Source organism: Mustelus asterias, chromosome 3 (assembly GCF_964213995.1).
Source record: "Mustelus asterias chromosome 3, sMusAst1.hap1.1, whole genome shotgun sequence".
Lineage (NCBI taxonomy): Eukaryota > Metazoa > Chordata > Chondrichthyes > Carcharhiniformes > Triakidae > Mustelus > Mustelus asterias.
Window position 1 is genome coordinate 72,746,074 of NC_135803.1, and position 22,192 is coordinate 72,768,265.

Sequence of the window (22,192 nt, forward strand, 5' to 3'; positions counted from 1 at the left end):
CTCTGTTGAAAAGGAGGCCCAAGCCATAGTGGAAGCTGTACGGCACTGGCGCCACTACTTAGCTGATAAACGATTCACCCTACTCACGGACCAACGGTCAGTTGCATTCATGTTGAATAACACGCAGTGGGGCAAGATGAAAAACAATAAAATATTGAGGTGGAGAATTGAGCTCTCCACCTATAATTACGACATCTTATACCGGCCCGGGAAGCTCAATGAGCCCTCAGAAGCCCTATCCCGGGGAATATGTGCGAGCGCATAGACCAATTGCAGACTCTCCACAATGACCTCTGCCACCCAGGGGTCACCAGGTTTTTTCATTTCATTAAAGCCCGTAACCTGCCCTACTCCATTGAGGAAGTCAGGTCTATAACCAGACACTGCCAGGTCTGCGCAGAGTGCAAGCCGCACTTCTTCTATCGGCCAGACAGAGCACACCTCATAAAAGCCACTCGACCTTTCGAACGCCTCAACGTCGACTTCAAAGGCCCCCTCCCTTCTTCTGACCGCAATATATACTTCCTCAACGTCATTGACGAATATTCACGTTTCCCCTTCGCTATTCCCTGCCCAGATATGACCTCGGCCACGGTCGTCAGGGCCCTGCACAGCCTCTTCACCCTGTTCGGTTTCCCTAGCTATATCCATATGGACCATAGATCCTCCTTTATGAGTGATGAGCTGCGACAGTACCTGCTCTCCAAAGGCATAGCCTCGAGTAGGACCACCAGCTACAACCCCAGGGGGAACGGACAGGTAGAGAGGGAGAACGCGACAGTCTGGAAGGCCGTTTTACTAGCTCTGAGATCTAAAGGTCTTCCAGTCACCCACTGGCAAGAGGTCCTCCCTTGCACAGCTACCAATGCTACCCCTCATGAAAGAATGTTTGTTTTCCCCAGAAAGTCGTCCTCGGGGACCTCACTACCGTCGTGGCTGACGTCCCCAGGCCCTGTCCTGCTCCGGAAGCACATGAGGACGCATAAGTCGGACCCCCTGGTCAAAAGGGTCCAACTCCTCTACGCCAACCCCCAATAAGCCTATGTGGCATACCCTGACGGGCGAGAAGACATGGTCTCTATTCGAGACCTGGCACCCGCAGGTGCCCCAGGGACCACTACGACCCACAACCCCACACCCCCAATGTTGTCCATACAGCACCAGGGCCACAGCACGCTCCCCTAACCCCCGTATACAGCACGCCTGAGCCCCAGGAGCCGCCACCACGCACCCGACAATCTGAAGGGACTACAGACGACTCGAGCGACGACGGCCTGGCGCCTGAACCGAAAGACCGTGGCCACCTGAACTGACACCACAACCGGCACTACGGTGGTCGCAACGGCAGATCAAGCCCCCAGACTCAATTTGTAATTCTGTAAATATCGTTCCACCCACCTCACCCCCACCGGACTCTTTTTTAAACAGGGAGTGAATGTGGTAAACCACTGTTAGCTTATCACCTGTATGTGTGACATGCCAGGACACATCCCTGCTGGCCCTGCCCGAGACTCCTCTCCGCCCGCCCCCCAGGTCCAGGTATAAAGGCGACTGCTCCCCACCCCCCTGCCTCAGTCTGGACCAGTTCATCGGCATGGGTGTGCTCCAAGTCTTTTGCTAATAAAAGCCTATTTGTTCTTGCATACAAACTAGTCTCTGCTCGATTGATGGTGCATCACATAACAAGCAGCGATACAGTCAGAAAATGCTTTCGATGGTGCATCTGTAAAAATTGGTGAGAGTTGTAGCTGACACAACATATTTTCTTAGTCTTCGTGTCGGCATGGGGGACCGGGACAGGTTGTTGGGTATTTGGACACAGAAACACCTGAAGCTTTCCACCATTTCTACTTCGTCCCCGTTGATGTAGACGGTCATGTTCCCCTTTACGCTTCCTGAAGTCGATGACAGTTTCCTTCATTTTGTTGACCTTGAAGGAGAGATTATTGTTGCCGTACCTGTCTCGATTCTATATACACCCCGCTCTGTTCTGTGTCTCCCTCCCGCTCTGTTCCACGTTCCCCCACCCCCCCCGACCCCCCTGCGCGGACCCCCTGTCCCGCCCCCGCTCGGTCCCCCCCATCCCGCCCCCGCTCTGTCGTCCCGCCCCCGCTCTGTCGTCCCGCCCCCGCTCTGTCGTCTCGCACCCCCCCCACGGCGTCGCCCGCTCTCCGCCCCCCCCCCCCACGGCGTCGCCCGCTCTCCGCCCCCCCCCCACGGCGTCGCCCGCTCTCCGCCCCCCCCCCCACGGCGTCGCCCGCTCTCCGCCCCCCCCCCCACGGCGTCGCCCGCTCTCCGCCCCCCCCCCCCACGGCGTCGCCCGCTCTCCGCCCCCCCCCCCACGGCGTCGCCCGCTCTCCGCCCCCCCCCCCCACGGCGTCGCCCGCTCTCCGCCCCCCCCCCCACGGCGTCGCCCGCTCTCCGCCCCCCCCCCCACGGCGTCGCCCGCTCTCCGCCCCCCCCCCACGGCGTCGCCCGCTCTCCGCCCCCCCCCCCACGGCGTCGCCCGCTCTCCGCCCCCCCCCCACGGCGTCGCCCGCTCTCCGCCCCCCCCCCACGGCGTCGCCCGCTCTCCGCCCCCCCCCCCACGGCGTCGCCCGCTCTCCGCCCCCCCCCCCACGGCGTCGCCCGCTCTCCGCCCCCCCCCCACGGCGTCGCCCGCTCTCCGCCCCCCCCCCCACGGCGTCGCCCGCTCTCCGCCCCCCCCCCCACGGCGTCGCCCGCTCTCCGCCCACCCCCCCACGGCGTCGCCCGCTCTCCGCCCCCCCCCCCCACGGCGTCGCCCGCTCTCCGCCCCCCCCCCCCACGGCGTCGCCCGCTCTCCGCCCCCCCCCCCACGGCGTCGCCCGCTCTCCGCCCCCCCCCCACGGCGTCGCCCGCTCTCCGCCCCCCCCCCCACGGCGTCGCCCGCTCTCCGCCCCCCCCCCCACGGCGTCGCCCGCTCTCCGCCCCCCCCCCCACGGCGTCGCCCGCTCTCCGCCCCCCCCCACGGCGTCGCCCGCTCTCCGCCCCCCCCCCGACGGCGTCGCCCGCTCTCCGCCCCCCCCCCACGGCGTCGCCCGCTCTCCGCCCCCCCCCCCGTCGCCCGCTCTCCGCCCCCCCCCCGTCGCCCGCTCTCCGCCCCCCCCCCCGTCGCCCGCTCTCTGCCCCCCCCCCGTCGCCCGCTCTCCGCCCCCCCCCCCGTCGCCCGCTCTCCGCCCCCCCCCCGTCGCCCGCTCTCCGCCCGCCCCCCGTCGCCCGCTCTCCGCCCCCCCGTCGCCCGCTCTCCCGCCCCCCCCGTCGCCCGCTCTCCGCCCCCCCCCCGTCGCCCGCTCTCCGCCCCCCCGTCGCCCGCTCTCCGCCCCCCCCGTCGCCCGCTCTCCGCCCCCCCCCGTCGCCCGCTCTCCGCCCCCCCCCGTCGCCCGCTCTCCGCCCCCCCGTCGCCCGCTCTCCGCCCCCCCCCGTCGCCCGCTCTCCGCCCCCCCCGTCGCCCGCTCTCCGCCCCCCCCCGTCGCCCGCTCTCCGCCACCCCCCCGTCGCCCGCTCTCCGCCTCCCCCCCGTCGCCCGCTCTCCGCCTCCCCCCATCGCCCGCTCTCCGCCTCCCCCCGTCGCCCGCTCTCCGCCTCCCCCCGTCGCCCGCTCTCCGCCTCCCCCCGTCGCCCGCTCTCCGCCTCCCCCCGTCGCCCGCTCTCCGCCTCCCCCCGTCGCCCGCTCTCCGCCTCCCCCCGTCGCCCGCTCTCCGCCTCCCCCCGTCGCCCGCTCTCCGCCTCCCCCCGTCGCCCGCTCTCCGCCTCCCCCCGTCGCCCGCTCTCCGCCTCCCCCCGTCGCCCGCTCTCCGCCTCCCCCCGTCGCCCGCTCTCCGCCTCCCCCCGTCGCCCGCTCTCCGCCTCCCCCCGTCGCCCGCTCTCCGCCTCCCCCCGTCGCCCGCTCTCCGCCTCCCCCCGTCGCCCGCTCTCCGCCTCCCCCCGTCGCCCGCTCTCCGCCTCCCCCCGTCGCCCGCTCTCCGCCTCCCCCCGTCGCCCGCTCTCCGCCTCCCCCCGTCGCCCGCTCTCCGCCTCCCCCCGTCGCCCGCTCTCCGCCTCCCCCCGTCGCCCGCTCTCCGCCTCCCCCCGTCGCCCGCTCTCCGCCTCCCCCCGTCGCCCGCTCTCCGCCTCCCCCCGTCGCCCGCTCTCCGCCTCCCCCCGTCGCCCGCTCTCCGCCTCCCCCCGTCGCCCGCTCTCCGCCTCCCCCCGTCGCCCGCTCTCCGCCTCCCCCCGTCGCCCGCTCTCCGCCTCCCCCCGTCGCCCGCTCTCCGCCTCCCCCCGTCGCCCGCTCTCCGCCTCCCCCCGTCGCCCGCTCTCCGCCTCCCCCCGTCGCCCGCTCTCCGCCCCCCCCCCGTCGCCCGCTCTCCGCCCCCCCCCGTCGCCCGCTCTCCGCCCCCCCCCCCCGTCGCCCGCTCTCCGCCCCCCCCGTCGCCCGCTGTCCGCCCCCCCCGTCGCCCGCTCTCCGCCCCCCCCCGTCGCCCGCTCTCCGCCCCCCCCCCTCGCCCGCTCTCCGCCCCCCCGTCGCCCGCTCTCCGCCCCCCCCGTCGCCCGCTCTCCGCCCCCCCCGTCGCCCGCTCTCCGCCCCCCCCCCCGTCGCCCGCTCTCCGCCACCCCCCCCACGGCGTCGCCCGCTCTCCGCCCCCCCCCACGGCGTCGCCCGCTCTCCGCCCCCCCCCCCGTCGCCCGCTCTCCGCCCCCCCCCCCGTCGCCCGCTCTCCGCCCCCCCCCCCCGTCGCCCGCTCTCCGCCCCCCCCCCCGTCGCCCGCTCTCCGCCCCCCCGCGTCGCCCGCTCTCCGCCCCCCCCCGTCGCCCGCTCTCCGCCCCCCCCCGTCGCCCGCTCTCCGCCCCCCCCCGTCGCCCGCTCTCCGCCCCCCCGTCGCCCGCTCTCCGCCCCCCCCGTCGCCCGCTCTCGCCCCCCCCGTCGCCCGCTCTCCGCCCCCCCCCCCTCGCCCGCTCTCCGCCCCCCCCCCTCGCCGCTCTCCGCCCCCCCCCCCTCGCCCGCTCTCCGCCCCCCCCGTCGCCCGCTCTCCGCCCCCCCCGTCGCCCGCTCTCCGCCCCCCCCCCGTCGCCCGCTCTCCGCCACCCCCCGTCGCCCGCTCTCCGCCTCCCCCCGTCGCCCGCTCTCCGCCTCCCCCCGTCGCCCGCTCTCCGCCCCCCCCCGTCGCCCGCTCTCCGCCCCCCCCGTCGCCCGCTGTCCGCCCCCCCCGTCGCCCGCTCTCCGCCCCCCCCCGTCGCCCGCTCTCCGCCCCCCCCCCTCGCCCGCTCTCCGCCCCCCCGTCGCCCGCTCTCCGCCCCCCCCCGTCGCCCGCTCTCCGCCCCCCCCGTCGCCCGCTCTCCGCCCCCCCCCGTCGCCCGCTCTCCGCCCCCCCCGTCGCCCGCTCTCCGCCCCCCCCCCGTCGCCGCCTCTCCGCCACCCCCCCACGGCGTCGCCCGCTCTCGCCCCCCCCCACGGCGTCGCCCGCTCTCCGCCCCCCCCCCCGTCGCCCGCTCTCCGCCCCCCCCCCGTCGCCCGCTCTCCGCCCCCCCCCCCCCGTCGCCCGCTCTCCGCCCCCCCCCCCGTCGCCCGCTCTCCGCCCCCCCCGTCGCCCGCTCTCCGCCCCCCCCCGTCGCCCGCTCTCCGCCCCCCCCCCGTCGCCCGCTCTCCGCCCCCCCCCGTCGCCCGCTCTCCGCCCCCCCCGTCGCCCGCTCTCCGCCCCCCCCGTCGCCCGCTCTCCGCCCCCCCGTCGCCCGCTCTCCGCCCCCCCCGCGCCCGCTCTCCGCCCCCACCCCCTCGCCCGCTCTCCGCCCCCCCCCGTCGCCCGCTCTCCGCCTCCGCCCCCCCGTCGCCCGCTCTCCGCCCCCCCCCCGTCGCCCGCTCTCCGCCACCCCCCGTCGCCCGCTCTCCGCCTCCCCCCGTCGCCCGCTCTCCGCCTCCCCCCGTCGCCCGCTCTCCGCCTCCCCCCGTCGCCCGCTCTCCGCCTCCCCCCGTCGCCCGCTCTCCGCCTCCCCCCGTCGCCCGCTCTCCGCCTCCCCCCGTCGCCCGCTCTCCGCCTCCCCCCGTCGCCCGCTCTCCGCCTCCCCCCGTCGCCCGCTCTCCGCCTCCCCCCGTCGCCCGCTCTCCGCCTCCCCCCGTCGCCCGCTCTCCGCCTCCCCCCGTCGCCCGCTCTCCGCCTTCCCCCGTCGCCCGCTCTCCGCCTCCCCCCGTCGCCCGCTCTCCGCCTCCCCCCGTCGCCCGCTCTCCGCCTCCCCCCGTCGCCCGCTCTCCGCCTCCCCCCGTCGCCCGCTCTCCGCCTCCCCCCGTCGCCCGCTCTCCGCCTCCCCCCGTCGCCCGCTCTCCGCCTCCCCCCGTCGCCCGCTCTCCGCCTCCCCCCGTCGCCCGCTCTCCGCCTCCCCCCGTCGCCCGCTCTCCGCCTCCCCCCGTCGCCCGCTCTCCGCCTCCCCCCGTCGCCCGCTCTCCGCCTCCCCCCGTCGCCCGCTCTCCGCCTCCCCCCGTCGCCCGCTCTCCGCCTCCCCCCGTCGCCCGCTCTCCGCCTCCCCCCGTCGCCCGCTCTCCGCCTCCCCCCGTCGCCCGCTCTCCGCCTCCCCCCGTCGCCCGCTCTCCGCCTCCCCCCGTCGCCCGCTCTCCGCCTCCCCCCGTCGCCCGCTCTCCGCCTCCCCCCGTCGCCCGCTCTCCGCCTCCCCCCGTCGCCCGCTCTCCGCCTCCCCCCGTCGCCCGCTCTCCGCCTCCCCCCGTCGCCCGCTCTCCGCCTCCCCCCGTCGCCCGCTCTCCGCCTCCCCCCGTCGCCCGCTCTCCGCCTCCCCCCGTCGCCCGCTCTCCGCCTCCCCCCGTCGCCCGCTCTCCGCCTCCCCCCGTCGCCCGCTCTCCGCCTCCCCCCGTCGCCCGCTCTCCGCCTCCCCCCGTCGCCCGCTCTCCGCCTCCCCCCGTCGCCCGCTCTCCGCCTCCCCCCGTCGCCCGCTCTCCGCCTCCCCCCGTCGCCCGCTCTCCGCCTCCCCCCGTCGCCCGCTCTCCGCCTCCCCCCGTCGCCCGCTCTCCGCCTCCCCCCGTCGCCCGCTCTCCGCCTCCCCCCGTCGCCCGCTCTCCGCCTCCCCCCGTCGCCCGCTCTCCGCCTCCCCCCGTCGCCCGCTCTCCGCCTCCCCCCGTCGCCCGCTCTCCGCCTCCCCCCGTCGCCCGCTCTCCGCCTCCCCCCGTCGCCCGCTCTCCGCCTCCCCCCGTCGCCCGCTCTCCGCCTCCCCCCGTCGCCCGCTCTCCGCCTCCCCCCGTCGCCCGCTCTCCGCCTCCCCCCGTCGCCCGCTCTCCGCCTCCCCCCGTCGCCCGCTCTCCGCCTCCCCCCGTCGCCCGCTCTCCGCCTCCCCCCGTCGCCCGCTCTCCGCCTCCCCCCGCGCTTCATTCCCTCCCCCCGCGCTTCATTCCCTCCCCCATTACAATCCCTCCCCCATTACATTCCCTCCCCCATTACATTCCCTCCCCCATTACATTCCCTCCCACATTACATTCCCTTTCTTCCCCCCATTCCATTCCCTCCCCCCATTACATTCCCTCCCACATTACATTCCCTTTCTTCCCCCCATTAAATTCCCTCCCCCATTACATTCCCTTCCCCCCATTACATTCCCTTTCTTTCCCCCATTACATTCCCTTTCTCCCTCCCCATTACATTCCCTTTCTCCCTCCCCATTACATGCCCTTTCTCCCTCCCCATTACATGCCCTTTCTCCCTCCCCATTACATGCCCTTTCTCCCTCCCCATTACATGCCCTTTCTCCCTCCCCATTACATGCCCTTTCTCCCTCCCCATTACATGCCCTTTCTCCCTCCCCATTACATGCCCTTTCTCCCTCCCCATTACATTCCCTTTCTCTCTCCCCATTACATTTCCTTTCTCCCTCCCCATTACATTCCCTTTCTCCCTCCCCATTACATTCCCTTTCTCCCTCCCCATTACATTCCCTTTCTCTCTCCCCATTACATTCCCTTTCTCCCCCCATTACATTCCCCTTCTCCCCCATTATATGCCCTTTCTCCCTCCCCATTACATGCCCTTTCTTCCCCCCATTGCATTCCCTTTCTTCCCCCCATTGCATTCCCTTTCTTCCCCCCATTGCATTCCCTTTCTTCCCCCCATTGCATTCCCTTTCTTCCCCCCATTGCATTCCCTTTCTTCCCCCCATTGCATTCCCTTTCTTCCCCCCATTGCATTCCCTTTCTTCCCCCCATTGCATTCCCTTTCTCCCCCCATTGCATTCCCTTTCTCCCCCCATTGCATTCCCTTTCTTCCCCCCATTACATTCCCTTTCTTCCCCCCATTACATTCCCTTTCTTCCCCCCATTACATTCCCTTTCTTCCCCCCCATTACATTCCCTTTCTTCCCCCCATTACATTCCCTTTCTTCCCCCCATTACATTCCCTTTCTTCCCCCCATTACATTCCCTTTCTTCCCCCCCATTACATTCCCTTTCTTCCCCCCCATTACATTCCCTTTCTTCCCCCCATTACATTCCCTTTCTTCCCCCCCCCCAATACAACCCCTTTCTTCCCCATTACATTCCCTTTCTTCCCCCATTGCATTCCCTTTCTTCCCCCATTGCATTCCCTTTCTTCCCCCATTGCATTCCCTTTCTTCCCCCATTGCATTCCCTTTCTTCCCCATTGCATTCCCTTTCTTCCCCCATTGCATTCCCTTTCTTCCCCCATTGCATTCCCTTTCTTCCCCCATTGCATTCCCTTTCTTTCCCCCATTGCATTCCCTTTCTTTCCCCCATTGCATTCCCTTTCTTTCCCCCATTGCATTCCCTTTCTTTCCCCCATTACATTCCCTTTCTTTCCCCCATTGCATTCCCTTTCTTTCCCCCATTACATTCCCTTTCTTTCCCCCATTACATTCCCTTTCTTCCCCCCATTACATTCCCTTTGTCCCTCCCCATTACATTCCCTTTCTTCCCCATTACATTCCCCTTCTCCCTTCCCCTTCTCCCTCCCCATTACATGCCCTTTCTCCCTCCCCATTACATTCCCTTTCTTCCCCCCATTGCATTCCCTTTCTTCCCCCCATTGCATTCCCTTTCTCCCCCCATTGCATTCCCTTTCTCCCCCCATTGCATTCCCTTTCTTCCCCCATTGCATTCCCTTTCTTCCCCCCCATTACATTCCCTTTCTTCCCCCCATTACATTCCCTTTCTTCCCCCCATTACATTCCCTTTCTTCCCCCCATTACATTCCCTTTCTTCCCCCCCATTACATTCCCTTTCTTCCCCCCCCAATACATTCCCTTTCTTCCCCCCCCAATACATTCCCTTTCTTCCCCAATACATTCCCTTTCTTCCCCAATACATTCCCTTTCTTCCCCCATTACATTCCCTTTCTTCCCCCCCATTACATTCCCTTTCTTCCCCCCCATTACATTCCCTTTCTTCCCCCCCATCACATTCCCTTTCTTCCCCCCCATCACATTCCCTTTCTTCCCCCCATTACATTCCCTTTCTTCCCCCATTACATTCCCTTTCTTCCCCCATTACATTCCCTTTCTTCCCCCCATTACATTCCCTTTCTTCCCCCCCATTACATTCCCTTTCTTCCCCCCCATTACATTCCCTTTCTTCCCCCCATTACATTCCCTTTCTTCCCCCCATTACATTCCCTTTCTTCCCCCCCAAATACATTCCCTTTCTTTCCCCCATTACATTCCCTTTCTTCCCCCCATTACATTCCCTTTGTCCCTCCCCATTACATTCCCTTTCTTCCCCATTACATTCCCCTTCTCCCCCCATTACTTTCCCCTTCTCCCCCCATTACATTCCCCTTCTCCCTCCCCATTACATGCCCTTTCTCCCTCCCCATTACATTCCCTTTCTTCCCCCCATTGCATTCCCTTTCTTCCCCCCATTGCATTCCCTTTCTCCCCCCATTGCATTCCCTTTCTCCCCCCATTGCATTCCCTTTCTTCCCCCATTGCATTCCCTTTCTTCCCCCCCATTACATTCCCTTTCTTCCCCCCATTACATTCCCTTTCTTCCCCCCATTACATTCCCTTTCTTCCCCCCATTACATTCCCTTTCTTCCCCCCCATTACATTCCCTTTCTTCCCCCCCCAATACATTCCCTTTCTTCCCCCCCCAATACATTCCCTTTCTTCCCCAATACATTCCCTTTCTTCCCCAATACATTCCCTTTCTTCCCCCATTACATTCCCTTTCTTCCCCCCCATTACATTCCCTTTCTTCCCCCCCATTACATTCCCTTTCTTCCCCCCCATCACATTCCCTTTCTTCCCCCCATCACATTCCCTTTCTTCCCCCCATTACATTCCCTTTCTTCCCCCATTACATTCCCTTTCTTCCCCCATTACATTCCCTTTCTTCCCCCATTACATTCCCTTTCTTCCCCCCCATTACATTCCCTTTCTTCCCCCCATTACATTCCCTTTCTTCCCCCCATTACATTCCCTTTCTTCCCCCCCAAATACATTCCCTTTCTTCCCCAATACATTCCCTTTCTTCCCCATTACATTCCCTTTCTTCCCCCCATTACATTCCCTTTCTTCCCCCCATTACATTCCCTTTCTTCCCCCATTACATTCCTTTTCTTTCCCCCATTACATTCCCTTTCTTTCCCCCATTACATTCCCTTTCTCCCTCCCCATTACATTCCCTTTCTCCCTCCCCATTACATGCCCTTTCTCCCTCCCCATTACATGCCCTTTCTCCCTCCCCATTACATTCCCTTTCTCCCTCCCCATTACATGCCCTTTCTCCCTCCCCATTACATTCCCTTTCTCCCTCCCCATTACATTCCCTTTCTCCCTCCCCATTACATTCCCTTTCTCCCTCCCCATTACATTCCCTTTCTCCCTCCCCATTACATTCCCTTTCTCCCTCCCCATTACATTCCCTTTCTCTCTCCCCATTACATTCCCTTTCTCTCTCCCCATTACATTCCCTTTCTTCCCCCCATTGCATTCCCTTTCTTCCCCCCATTGCATTCCCTTTCTTCCCCCCATTGCATTCCCTTTCTTCCCGCCATTGCATTCCCTTTCTCCCCCCATTGCATTCCCTTTCTCCCCCATTGCATTCCCTTTCCCCCCCATTGCATTCCCTTTCCCCCCATTGCATTCCCTTTCTTCCCCCCATTGCATTCCCTTTCTTCCCCCCATTACATTCCCTTTCTTCCCCCCCATTACATTCCCTTTCTTCCCCCCCATTATATTCCCTTTCTTCCCCCCCAATACATTCACTTTCTTCCCCAATACATTCCCTTTGTTCCCCAATACATTCCCTTTCTTCCCCCATTACATTCCCTTTCTTCCCCCCATTACATTCCCTTTCTTCCCCCCCCATTACATTCCCTTTCTTCCCCCCCATTACCTTCCCTTTCTTCCCCCCATTACATTCCCTTTCTTCCCCCCCCATTACATTCCCTTTCTTCCCCCCATTACATTCCCTTTCTTCCCCCCATTCATTCCCTTTCTTCCCCCCATTACATTCCCTTTCTTCCCCCCATTACATTCCCTTTCTTCCCCCCATTACATTCCCTTTCTCCCCCCCCAATACATTCCCTTTCTTCCCCAATACATTCCCTGTCTTCCCCAATACATTCCCTTTCTTCCCCCATTACATTCCCTTTCTTCCCCCCATTACATTCCCTTTCTTCCCCCATTACATTCCCTTTCTTTCCCCCATTACATTCCCTTTCTTTCCCCCATTACATTCCCTTTCTCCCTCCCCATTACATGCCCTTTCTCCCTCCCCATTACATGCCCTTTCTCCCTCCCCATTACATTCCCTTTCTCCCTCCCCATTACATGCCCTTTCTCCCTCCCCATTACATGCCCTTTCTCCCTCCCCATTACATGCCCTTTCTCCCTCCCCATTACATTCCCTTTCTCCCTCCCCATTACATTCCCTTTCTCCCTCCCCATTACATTCCCTTTCTCTCTCCCCATTACATTCCCTTTCTCTCTCCCCATTACATTCCCTTTCTCTCTCCCCATTACATTCCCTTTCTTCCCACCCCCAACCATTACATGCTCTCCTATTCTCTTTCTCCCTCCCCCGCTCTGACGTGGCGGCGGGTGATTGGGGCAGGTTTGGGTTATAAGCGGCCGCCCCGCTGCTGGGCTCAATCTGGCTTCAGGAGCTTCTCCATCGGAGAGAGCGCCAGCTGCGTGGACACCACCACCCGGTGAGTCCCGGCTGAACTCGGGCCTAGCTCAGGGCCGCACCCAGCGAGCCCCTTTCACCCGCACACGGCCGGCCATGGGGATGGTGAGCGTTTTGGGTGGGGGGGGGCAGAGAGCTCCTTCCCTCAGCCCCGGCCTGCGGAGCTGTGCGGCGGCCTCGGCCGGCCGGTGGATGAGAGTGCCGGGGGGGGGCGGTTGGGTATTTTTTTTTCCTTGTTGAAGGCCTTCATTGCACCCCCGCTAAGTGGGGGAGGGGGGGCGACCTTGATCCCGGGGCCGGTATCGGTTTCCGGGCGGCCCCTGTAATCCGGGGGGGGGGGGGTTGGTAACGGGCTGTTCGCCGGTGTCGTTATGGGGTTGGTTTGTGAGCCGGCCGGTGTCACTGTGGGGTCGGTGTCGCGGCGCCCCGTCCTGTGTGGCGGTGGCGGCGGCCCCGGGGCCGGTGTGGTGTCGGTGTCGAGGCGGCCCCGGGGCCGAGCGGCCGCCTGCTGTCTGTCGGCGCGAGCGCCGCTGGGACAAGCGGCTACGTGTCAATACTGCGCACGCGCACAAAGTTTCCCCTGAAGTTTTTTTTTCTTCCAGCCCGAAGTTTTGTTTTCTGCCCCCAAAAGAACTGGAAATATCCATCAGAGTGTGTGGGGTGCGATGCCCTCCTGTTCCTCCCACCCCTTCCCCGGTGGAAATTTTCCAGCCTGCGTTGCTTTAACAGTAGAAATGCAGGGAGCTGCTTGCCTTTCCTTGCTGGAGAGACAAAGGTGATTATGTAATGGAGTGTGGCTACGTGGAATTACCCAGAGCAGGTCTGGAATATCAGTAGCTGAGCAAACTAATCCAGAGATAAGCAAGCCCCTTGCCCTTCAGTATGCCACTGTTCTCCTTATTGCGTTTTTTTTTTCAGAACCGTCTATACTTTGGGGGCATTTTTTTTTGTTAATCTGTCGCCCTTTCTCAGTTTGTCTGGTGACGTTGTCACTTCTGGAACTGTATGCAGCCCTCTTTTTTTTGGGAGGGTGGTCTCTCTAAAAGAGGATCTCGCCTTTTTTTTTGTTTTGAAAGTGCCTTTCTTTATGTAAACTTCACCTGTCACCCGCTTTTGCAGCGCATAATGTCTGTATGAGAATGTTAATTAAATGAGCCGTGAGTTGCTGAGTTGGCAGTGTTTGCCACAGTCTACCCATTGCTCTCTTTTTAATTGAGTGAAGTGTTATTCTACGGTGATTTAAGTGAACAGGTTTACCAGGCAAGTAAGACTTTTTTGAGGTGGTGATGGTGGAGTTGAGTATGTTGCATTAGCTTCTAACTTCAATTCCTAAGAAGATCTGGATTCACTTAGTCACCAATGTAATGTACACGTGGGACCCACAATGTATTTTTGATGAAGATTTCTACTTGGATAATGTGAATCAGCTGATGTGCCTTTTAGAAAGGATGAGTATACAAAAAAGTTGGCATGAAAATGTTTTTGATTTGTAGAGTTTTAACTCATTCCTCCCCTGAACCACCTACTACAGGAGCTTTATCAGCATGGAATTTGCCCTTCAGCAGTAGTTGTCAATGTAAAAAACGTTCAGAAATTATTTAATTTGAGTAGAACCTAAACCAATTGATCTGTTATGTTGATTGGCGATGCTGTATTTGAGATAACATTGTTTTGGGTTTTACTGTTTCTGTCAGTTTTGCAATTTTGATAGTTATTAGACCTGCTGGAGTGACTGAAGCAAAGATAGTTTTGTACAGTGTGTCATTCACGCTAACCGTTGCTCCATTGCATCCTTTTGCTCTTGATGGTCGAGATGTTATAGTCTCTCCATTGTTTTTGCTAAATCCTCAATTGGCACCACTGGATGTAACTTTCTGAAATGGGAACTTGCAGATACTAATGTTTAATTCCTAACCTATGTCTGACATGTCTCAAAAGGGCCATCTATTGCATCAGCCTGGTACATGTTCATAGTAAACAGCTGATTTTTTTTTGAGTCAACTAGTAACTGAACTGCAGACTCAAATCTTAAGGCTTCTACATGGGAGTGTTTGATAAAGGTTCCTTTTCAGTTTACAGTTGTGATGCCATGGCAGAAGTTGATTCAAAATCTTATTTGTTTCATCAATAGCTACACATTTTTTCCTTTCTCTTGTCTCTGTATTCTGTAAACATAGAAAGGGACAGTGCAGAAATAAGCCTCATTTTATCTAACCGTATGAATGTACCCTATTCTTTTCCTCATCTACTTTTCTATTTTCCCCTTAACTTCACCTCAGCCATTCAATGTGGTCACAGGTTTCACATTGTCACTTTCTGACCTAGATTGAGCCATGAGAAAAAACCTGTTAATGCAGTGACTGTAGGATCTGTAATACATTCATTGCTTGAGAATATGGTTGAGGTTGGTTCTCAATCATTGCTTTTAAAATGGTATTGGTTAATTGCCTTGAGAGAGAACTTGGGGGTAAATGTGTGCGAGTAAGACTAGTTGAATTGTTCTTGCAGAGAGTGGCATGGACACGAAGTCAAATGGCCACCTATTATATCTTTGATCATTTCTGCTCACTGGCTGCTCTGCATAGGATCTTGAGACATTTCCTAACTAAAATGCCCAGTTTGTCTAATGCTGTCTGCTTGCTGCAAATGGGACAGGATTCATTTTCTGGCAGACAATATTGAAAGCAACTGTTTATATTTCATGTAACACTCTTAATTCAGTAAAATCTCAGCAATATGTCTCAAGGCTCATGGGAATTGGACAAAACTGAGCAAAAGACCTAAAGATATGTAACCTTGAAATGAAAGCTTGGAGGGGCTTTCAGAAGCCAATTCCAAAGTTAGGGTCTTGATGGCTGAAGGCATGGCTACCAGGGATCATAGAATCATAGAAACCCTACAGTGCAGAAGGAGGCCATTCGGCCCATCGAGTCTGCACCGACCACAATCCCACCCAGGCCCTACCCCCACATATTTACCCGCTAATCCCTCTAACCTACGCATCTCGGGGGCAATTTTAACCTGGCCAATCAACCTAACCCGCTCATCTTTGGACTGTGGGAGGAAACCGGAGCACCCGGAGGAAACCCACGCAAACACGAGGAGAATGTGCAAACTCCACACAGACAGTGACCCGAGCTGGGAATCGAACCCGGGACCCTGGAGCTGTGAAGCAGCAGTGCTAACCACTGTGCTACCGTGCCGCCCATTGGGATTGGGTGGAGTTAATGAAGAATCTATAAAGGGTTGTAGTTGGATGAATGCAGAATTCTGGGAAGGTTAGAAATGGGAGCTATGGTGCAATTTCAACATGGGAATGAGGATTTTAAAATTGAGGGATTGGTGAACCAGGAGCCATATAGGCAGTACAGGGGTGATGGGTGAATGAGCTGGCTTATGGCAGCAAGATTTTGGATGAACTCAAGTTTACAAGGGGGTGAAAAATTCTAGTCTGGCCAGGAACAAATTGCAGTAATTGAGTCTCAGGTCAGCAAAAGCATAGGTAAGGGTAAGAGCAGTGCATAGGACCTGGGTGGGATTGTTGTTAGTGCAGGCTCGATGGGCCGAATGGCCTCCTTCTGCACTGTTGGGATTCTATGATTCCAAGTTGTATTACTGGGTGGCAGTATGGGTTGGAAGCGCAGCTCATGGTAAAATAGGGACAGCAAGGTTACGAATGATCGGATTCAGTCTGGAACAGTGACTAGGAGGTAGGTCGATTGGTGGTTTGGCTTGTGTAACAATGCCATTCTCCCAGCTTCACCTTCCTCCAGCTGCCATAGGTCAATTTGGTGGGATTTCTGGCAACTGCATGTGCATTGCTCCTCAAAATAAGTTCATCAGATTTTTAAAAGTTGGGATCTCTGCTCTGCATTAACCAGTTTTTTTAACATGTCTGTTGGAAACTAGCCTGCAGATTTATGGACTTGCCACAAAGCTCCATTCTGACTTTTTCATTTCTGAGCAAAGCAGACATCCTTAATGGCAACTATCCTGGAGACCTGAGTCCTGCCATTACACTGCACTTCTCTGATTTTCTTTATAAAGTCATAGAAACATAGACACTAGAATCAGGAGTAGACCATTTGGCCCTTCAAGCCTGCTGCGCCATTCATTTTGATCATGGCTGACCATGTTCAATGTCCTGATTTTCTGCCCCCCCCCACCATATCCCTTGATCCCTTTACCCCCAAGAGCTATATCTAATTTCTTCTTGAAATCGGACGTTTTGATTTCAGCGGTATTCCACACATTCACCACCCTCTGGGTGACAACATTTCTTCTCTCAGTTCAAAAGTTTTACCCCTTTATCCTCAAACTATGACCCTTAGTTCTGGACTCCCATTGGGTACATTCTTTCCGAATCTACCCCGTCTAACCCTGTTACAATTGAGGTCCCCTCTCATTCTTCTAAACTCCAGTGAATATAATCCTAACCGATTTGGTGTCTCCTCATATGATAGACCAGGAATCAACCTGGTAGACCTTTGCTGTACTTCCTCTAAAAGCAAGGACATCGTTCTTCAGACAAGGACATCATGTAATGCAGAAAAGGCCCTTTGGCCCATCAAGTCTGCACTGACGATAATTGCTGCTTAAGGTGTGCTAATCCCATTTTCCTGCACTTGTCCTAGACCCTTGAATGTTATGATATTTGAAGTGTTCATCCAAATTTTTTTTTAAAGATTTCTGGCCTCCTATTTTCCCAGGCAAAGAGCAGTCAGCACAGGAACGTACCCTTCAGTCCACCAAGTCTGTGCAGACACTGGTGTCCCTCGAATCTAATATTTTATTGGGCACACTAAGAAGTCTCTTAACATCAGATTAAAGTTTAAAGGTTTATTTGGAATCACAAGCTTTCGGAGTGCTGCTCCTTCCTCAGGTGAAAGCTCGTGATTCCAAATAAACCTGTTGGACTTTAAGCTGCGTTGGCATCAATTGTTGTGAGACTTCTTATTGTGCCCACCCCAGTCTGACGCTGGCATCTCCACATCATAAAATTTTCTTGCCTCTACGTGGTCCATATCCCTCTATTCCCTGCCTATTCATGTATTTATCTAGATGCCTCTTGAATGTCATTATAGAATCTGCTTCCGGCAGTGCATTCCAGGCATTCACCATCCTCTGTGTGGGGGAACCCCCCACTGCCTTCAACATATGCCCCCGAGTAATTGACCCTTCAACCCTGGGAAAAAGACTCTGACTATCCATTCTATCCAAGTCTGTCATCTTGTAAACCTCTATCAGGTTTTCTTTCCCCCCCCCCCCCCAACACTCATCCTCCGATGCTCCAGTGAAAACAATCCAGATTTGTTCAACCTTTCTTCATAGTCCATATCTTCTAAACCAGGCAACATCCTGGTAAATCTCTTCTGCACCCTTTCCAATGCGTCGACATCCTTCTGGTAATGTGGCAACCAGAATTGTACACAATACTCCAAATGTGGCCTGACCAAAGTGTTATACAGCTGCAACATGGTTTTCCAATTCCTATACTCAACACCCCAAACGATGCATGCCATAAGTCGTCTTGACCACCTTGTCCACCTGAGTTGTCACCTTCAGAGAACTGTGGATCTGTACGCCTAGATCCCTTTGTATGCTAATACTTCCAAGGGCTCTACCATTTACTGTATACTTTCCTTCTGCAGTCGACCTTCCAAATCACATCACCTCACATTTGTCTGGGTTAAATTCAATCTGCCATCTTTTGGCCCAGGCATTCAGCCAATTTATATCCTGCTGTATCCTCAGACAATCGTCCTCGCTATCTGCTATCAGACCACCTACATTTTCCTCCAAATCATTGAGCCCCAGCACTGAACCTTATGGAACACGCTTGTTAGAGACCTCCAGTTAGAACAGGACCCTTCCACTGCTACTCTCTCCTTTCTATGCCCAAGCCAGTTTTGTATCTATCTTACCAGTTCACCTTGGATCTCATATGACTTCACCTTGTACCAGTCTGGCATGAGGAACCTTAACAAAGGCTTTACTAAAGTCCATGTATACAACATCCACTGCCCTGCCCTGGTCAATTTTTCTTGTCACTTCCTTTAAAGAACTCAATCAAGTTGGTGAGACATGACCTCCCCTTCACAAAACCATGCTGCCTATTGCTAATAAGCCTATTCTCTTCCAGATGTGAGTACATCCTGTCCCTAAGAATCTTCTCCAATAATTTCCCCACATCTGATGTAAGGCTCATGGGTTTGTAACTTCCTGGGTTGTCACTCTGTTCCTCTGTTTAAGAAGGGCAATGTTAGTTACTCTCCAATCCTCTGGTACCTCGCTCGTGACTAAAGAGGATACAAAGATTTTGGCCAAGGCCTCAACAATTTCTTCCCTTGCCCCTCAGTATTCTGGGATAGACCCAATCTGGCTCTGGGGACTTGTCCACCTCAATGTTTTTCAAAACCTCCAATACCTCCTCCCTTAATATCTTAACATGTCTTACAATGTCAACAACCTCCTTTCTACACTCACCATCCACCACATCCTTCTCCTTTGTGAATACAAAGTACTCGTTGAGGACCTCACCCACCACATCTGGCTCCACACTCAAATTCCCTCCAATGTCCTTGAGTGGACCTGTACACAGCACTCCATCTGTGGCCTAACCAACGTTCTGTACAGCTCCAACATTACCTCCTTGCTCTTGTACTCTATGCCATGGCTGATGAAAGGAAGTGTCCCATAGGTGGCCTTAACTATCCTATTCACATGTTCAATTCAAGCTTGGCCCCTTTTTGTGCAGTGCAAGTTTTATATGGTGGTGGGGGTGTATCTGGATTTGTTGATTGATGGCTTTGTTTGCATAATCAGATTTGAGTCTTGTCTATTGTCAGCCAGAGCTGGTTTTTCCCTTTGCCTTGGAGATGAAAAAGCGAACGATCTCCTTGGGTCTCGCTTCTGACTGCTGTCCATTGCTCTAGTTGAATGTTGGGTGGGGTTAACATTTGGGTTTTGCCTCTAAATGATGAAATGGCTTGCTTACGGTTTTTACTGAATTCAGATATTTAGCCCCTGAGGGTTGGGTGCCAGAGCATAGCTGGCCTACTCTGAAAAGAGAACTTTTCTTTCTTCAGTGCCTTCCACATTCTCAGGACATCCCAAAACACTTTACAACTAATGAAATACTTCTAAATTGTAGGAAAAGCAGCTGCGAAGAGATAATAACCAAATGTTTGTGATGTTTAAGGGACTGAATGCTTGCCAGGTCAATGAAGAAAACGCTCTTGCTCTTCATTGCAATTGTGTTAGTGGATTATTTGCATCTACTGAATAGATGGTGTCTTGGTTGAATGGCTCATTGACAAATAGCACTGCTGACAGTGCTGCATTTCCTCAATACTGCACTGGAGTATCAGAGAGGGTACTCAAAATAAGTAGGTCTAGAAATTCTATTACTGCGAGCACTGTGGTGGAAGTTAATCCTAATCTTCTGTATTGAGCAGGAATATAGAAGGTATTTCCTCAGTACTGAGGGTCATCTCAGATTTTACGTACACACATCAGGCAATAAGACTTCATAGAATCCCTACAGTACAGAAAGAGGCCATTCGGCCCATCGAGTCTGCACCGACCACAATCCCACCCAGGCCCTACCCCCATATCCCTACGTATTTTACCCACTAATCCCTCTAACCTACGCATCTCGGGACACTAAGGGGCAATTTTAGCATGGCCAATCAACCTAACCCACACATCTTTGGACTGTGGGAGGAAACCGGAGCACCCGGAGGAAACCCACGCAGACACAAGGAGAATGTGCAAACTCCACACAGACAGTGACCCAAGCCGGGAATCGAACCCAGGTCCCTGGAGCTGTGAAACAGCAGTGCTAACCACTGTGCTACCATGCCGCCCGTAACCACTGTGCTACCATGCCGCCCTTGAACTGGCACTTGAACTGCCAATCTTCAGACTGGGGTGAGATTGCTAACAGCTGAGCCAAGGTTGGACACAACCACATCAAAAACTGTAGCAGTGTCTGAAATTAATAGTAAGACTGCCTCTGATTTGGGAGTTATAAGTTGGCAGTTAGACCCTTCAGGAACAGGAAACCTCCAATATGGTGTAGAATCATGTTTATACTATGATAGCTGCTGCTGTCTTAAGTGTGCAGTTACTTCTCTGCTTTTTAGTGGAGGCACGGTGGTTAACACTGCTGCCTCATAGCGCCAGGGACTCGGGTTCGATTCCTGGCTTGGGTCACTGTCTGTGCGGAGTCTGCATGGGTTTCCTCCGGGTGCTCCAGTTTCCTCCTACAGTCTGAAAAATGTGCTGGTTAGGTGCATTTGCCATGGTAAATTATCCTTCAGTGTACCTGAACAGGCGCAGGAGTGTGGCGACTGGAGGATTTTCACAGTAACTTAATTGCAGTGTTAATGTAAGCCTAATGTGACACTAATAAATAAACTTAAAACATAGTTGAGGCTACACTGGGCTGATATGGCCTTTCTAACTGAGAACATTCCCAAAGCCCATTTGAAGCCTTGAGTATGGCATAGGGTAAGCCTATCCTGCACCTTTTAGCCTTTAATAGCTTTAATTTGATTAGCTGAGACTGTTGAGATGATTTTTTTCCAAAGATAACTTTAGAAAAAAGGATGAGGTTTTAAAAAGTGGCACAATTATAAAGGAAGTGCAGGAAGAGAGAAATGAGAAGTGGCAGGGGACAGGCTGTTTGTATTAAAGGAAAAGTATATGGCACCCTTGGCTTGGCATAGAGAAAGCATGCAAGCAAGACCTTTTATCAAAACACTTAGTCCTCTGCTAGAATGTGTTCCATTCTGGGCCCTGCACTTTAGGATGAATGATGAGGGTATGGAGATTGACTAGAATGGCAACAAAAGATTTGAATTCCTTGAACTGCCAGTTAGGAATGAGCTTGCCAGCATCTGAGGATGAATTTTTAAAAATATTGACTGAAGAAACCGGCATCCCCCCACCCACTCTCGGAGCAGAGGAGGTTAAAGGGATTTTAAATTGAGGGGTTTATTAGAGATATGGGGGAAATCTCCCATTACAGAAGAGTCAGTAACCAGGGGAGATGGATCTAAAATAATTGACACAAAATTCAGAGGAATTTGAGAATTTTAAAAATGTAGTTACCTGGAATGTACTGCTTGAAGCGATGCTGCAGACAGATTTGATCATAACTTTCAAGAAGTTGGAAAAATACTTAAGGGAAATTAATTGCAGAGGTGTGGGAAGTAATTGAACATCTTTTCCAAAGAGCTGCCATTGGCATGACCTGACAGAATGACCTCCTCCCTAGTGCTATATGATTCCAAGAACATTTAACTTGCAGGACAGTGCCTTTTTGTGTGGCTAAGTTACTGAATACAAGGTGTAACCGAATTATAATGGTTGTTTGAGTTCCAGTCTGAGTTGGATGGCCTCAACCATTGTAACATTTAGGGTGCTTCAATTAATCTCACTGGTACTGGATCAGAGATGGCAAAGATTAGCGATTGCTCCTGTAGTGGATTTATTACTCCAGAGTACCTGATGGGCAGTGCATGTATAAATAATGAATTTAGTCTTGCTCAACAGCTTAGTGGCTTGCATTTGGGACAAATGGATGAAAGGCTGTTTGCTTAGATGAGGTTCTTGTGGCTGATAAACTGTGCTGTCCTTCCCTAATAAATAGGAAGAAGCTGGATTAAAACTTGGCATCTGCTTTTAAGTCTGGTCTGTTTGTTGCACTGTTGAAAAAGTTAAATTTTGATTCTATGGTGATGTTTATTTCTCTTTTCTCCTACTCCAGCCCCAATGTTTGTTTCATAGGCGAATATGTCCCATGTGTGGGCTGCCATTGGTAGTTATTGAAACAGTACGTGGCTGCCACATTTAAAGTTAACTCAAAGCAGGCTGGTTAAGGAATGTGAAAACAGTTCTTATCCTTGCAGACTGTTGTGTAATCCTGTTCTCAGCAGTAGTGCTGTGTTGCCAACCATTCCTGTCCAAGCCTTTCATGTGTGATTTGTGCAGCTTTTCATGCTCCTGCTTAAGCTTTGCTCTCCCAGTCCTGGCCTAGCCCCACGGATC

The 22,192-nt window shown here is 56.5% G+C and overlaps 1 protein-coding gene across 2 annotated transcripts in view; it reads left to right on the forward strand.

Moving 5' to 3' along the window:
- The first annotated feature begins 12,067 nt into the window (after positions 1-12,067).
- hdlbpa (high density lipoprotein binding protein a) overlaps positions 12,068-22,192 on the forward strand; it is a 71,662-nt gene continuing 61,537 nt past the window's right edge. The window contains exon 1 of one of the 2 annotated variants that reach the window (XM_078209196.1): positions 12,068-12,158. The gene's annotated coding sequence lies outside the window, so the exon portion shown is untranslated. Of the gene's footprint in view, positions 12,159-12,221; positions 12,242-22,192 lie in introns of those variants that run through there. The other variant, XM_078209197.1, reaches the window with a different exon arrangement.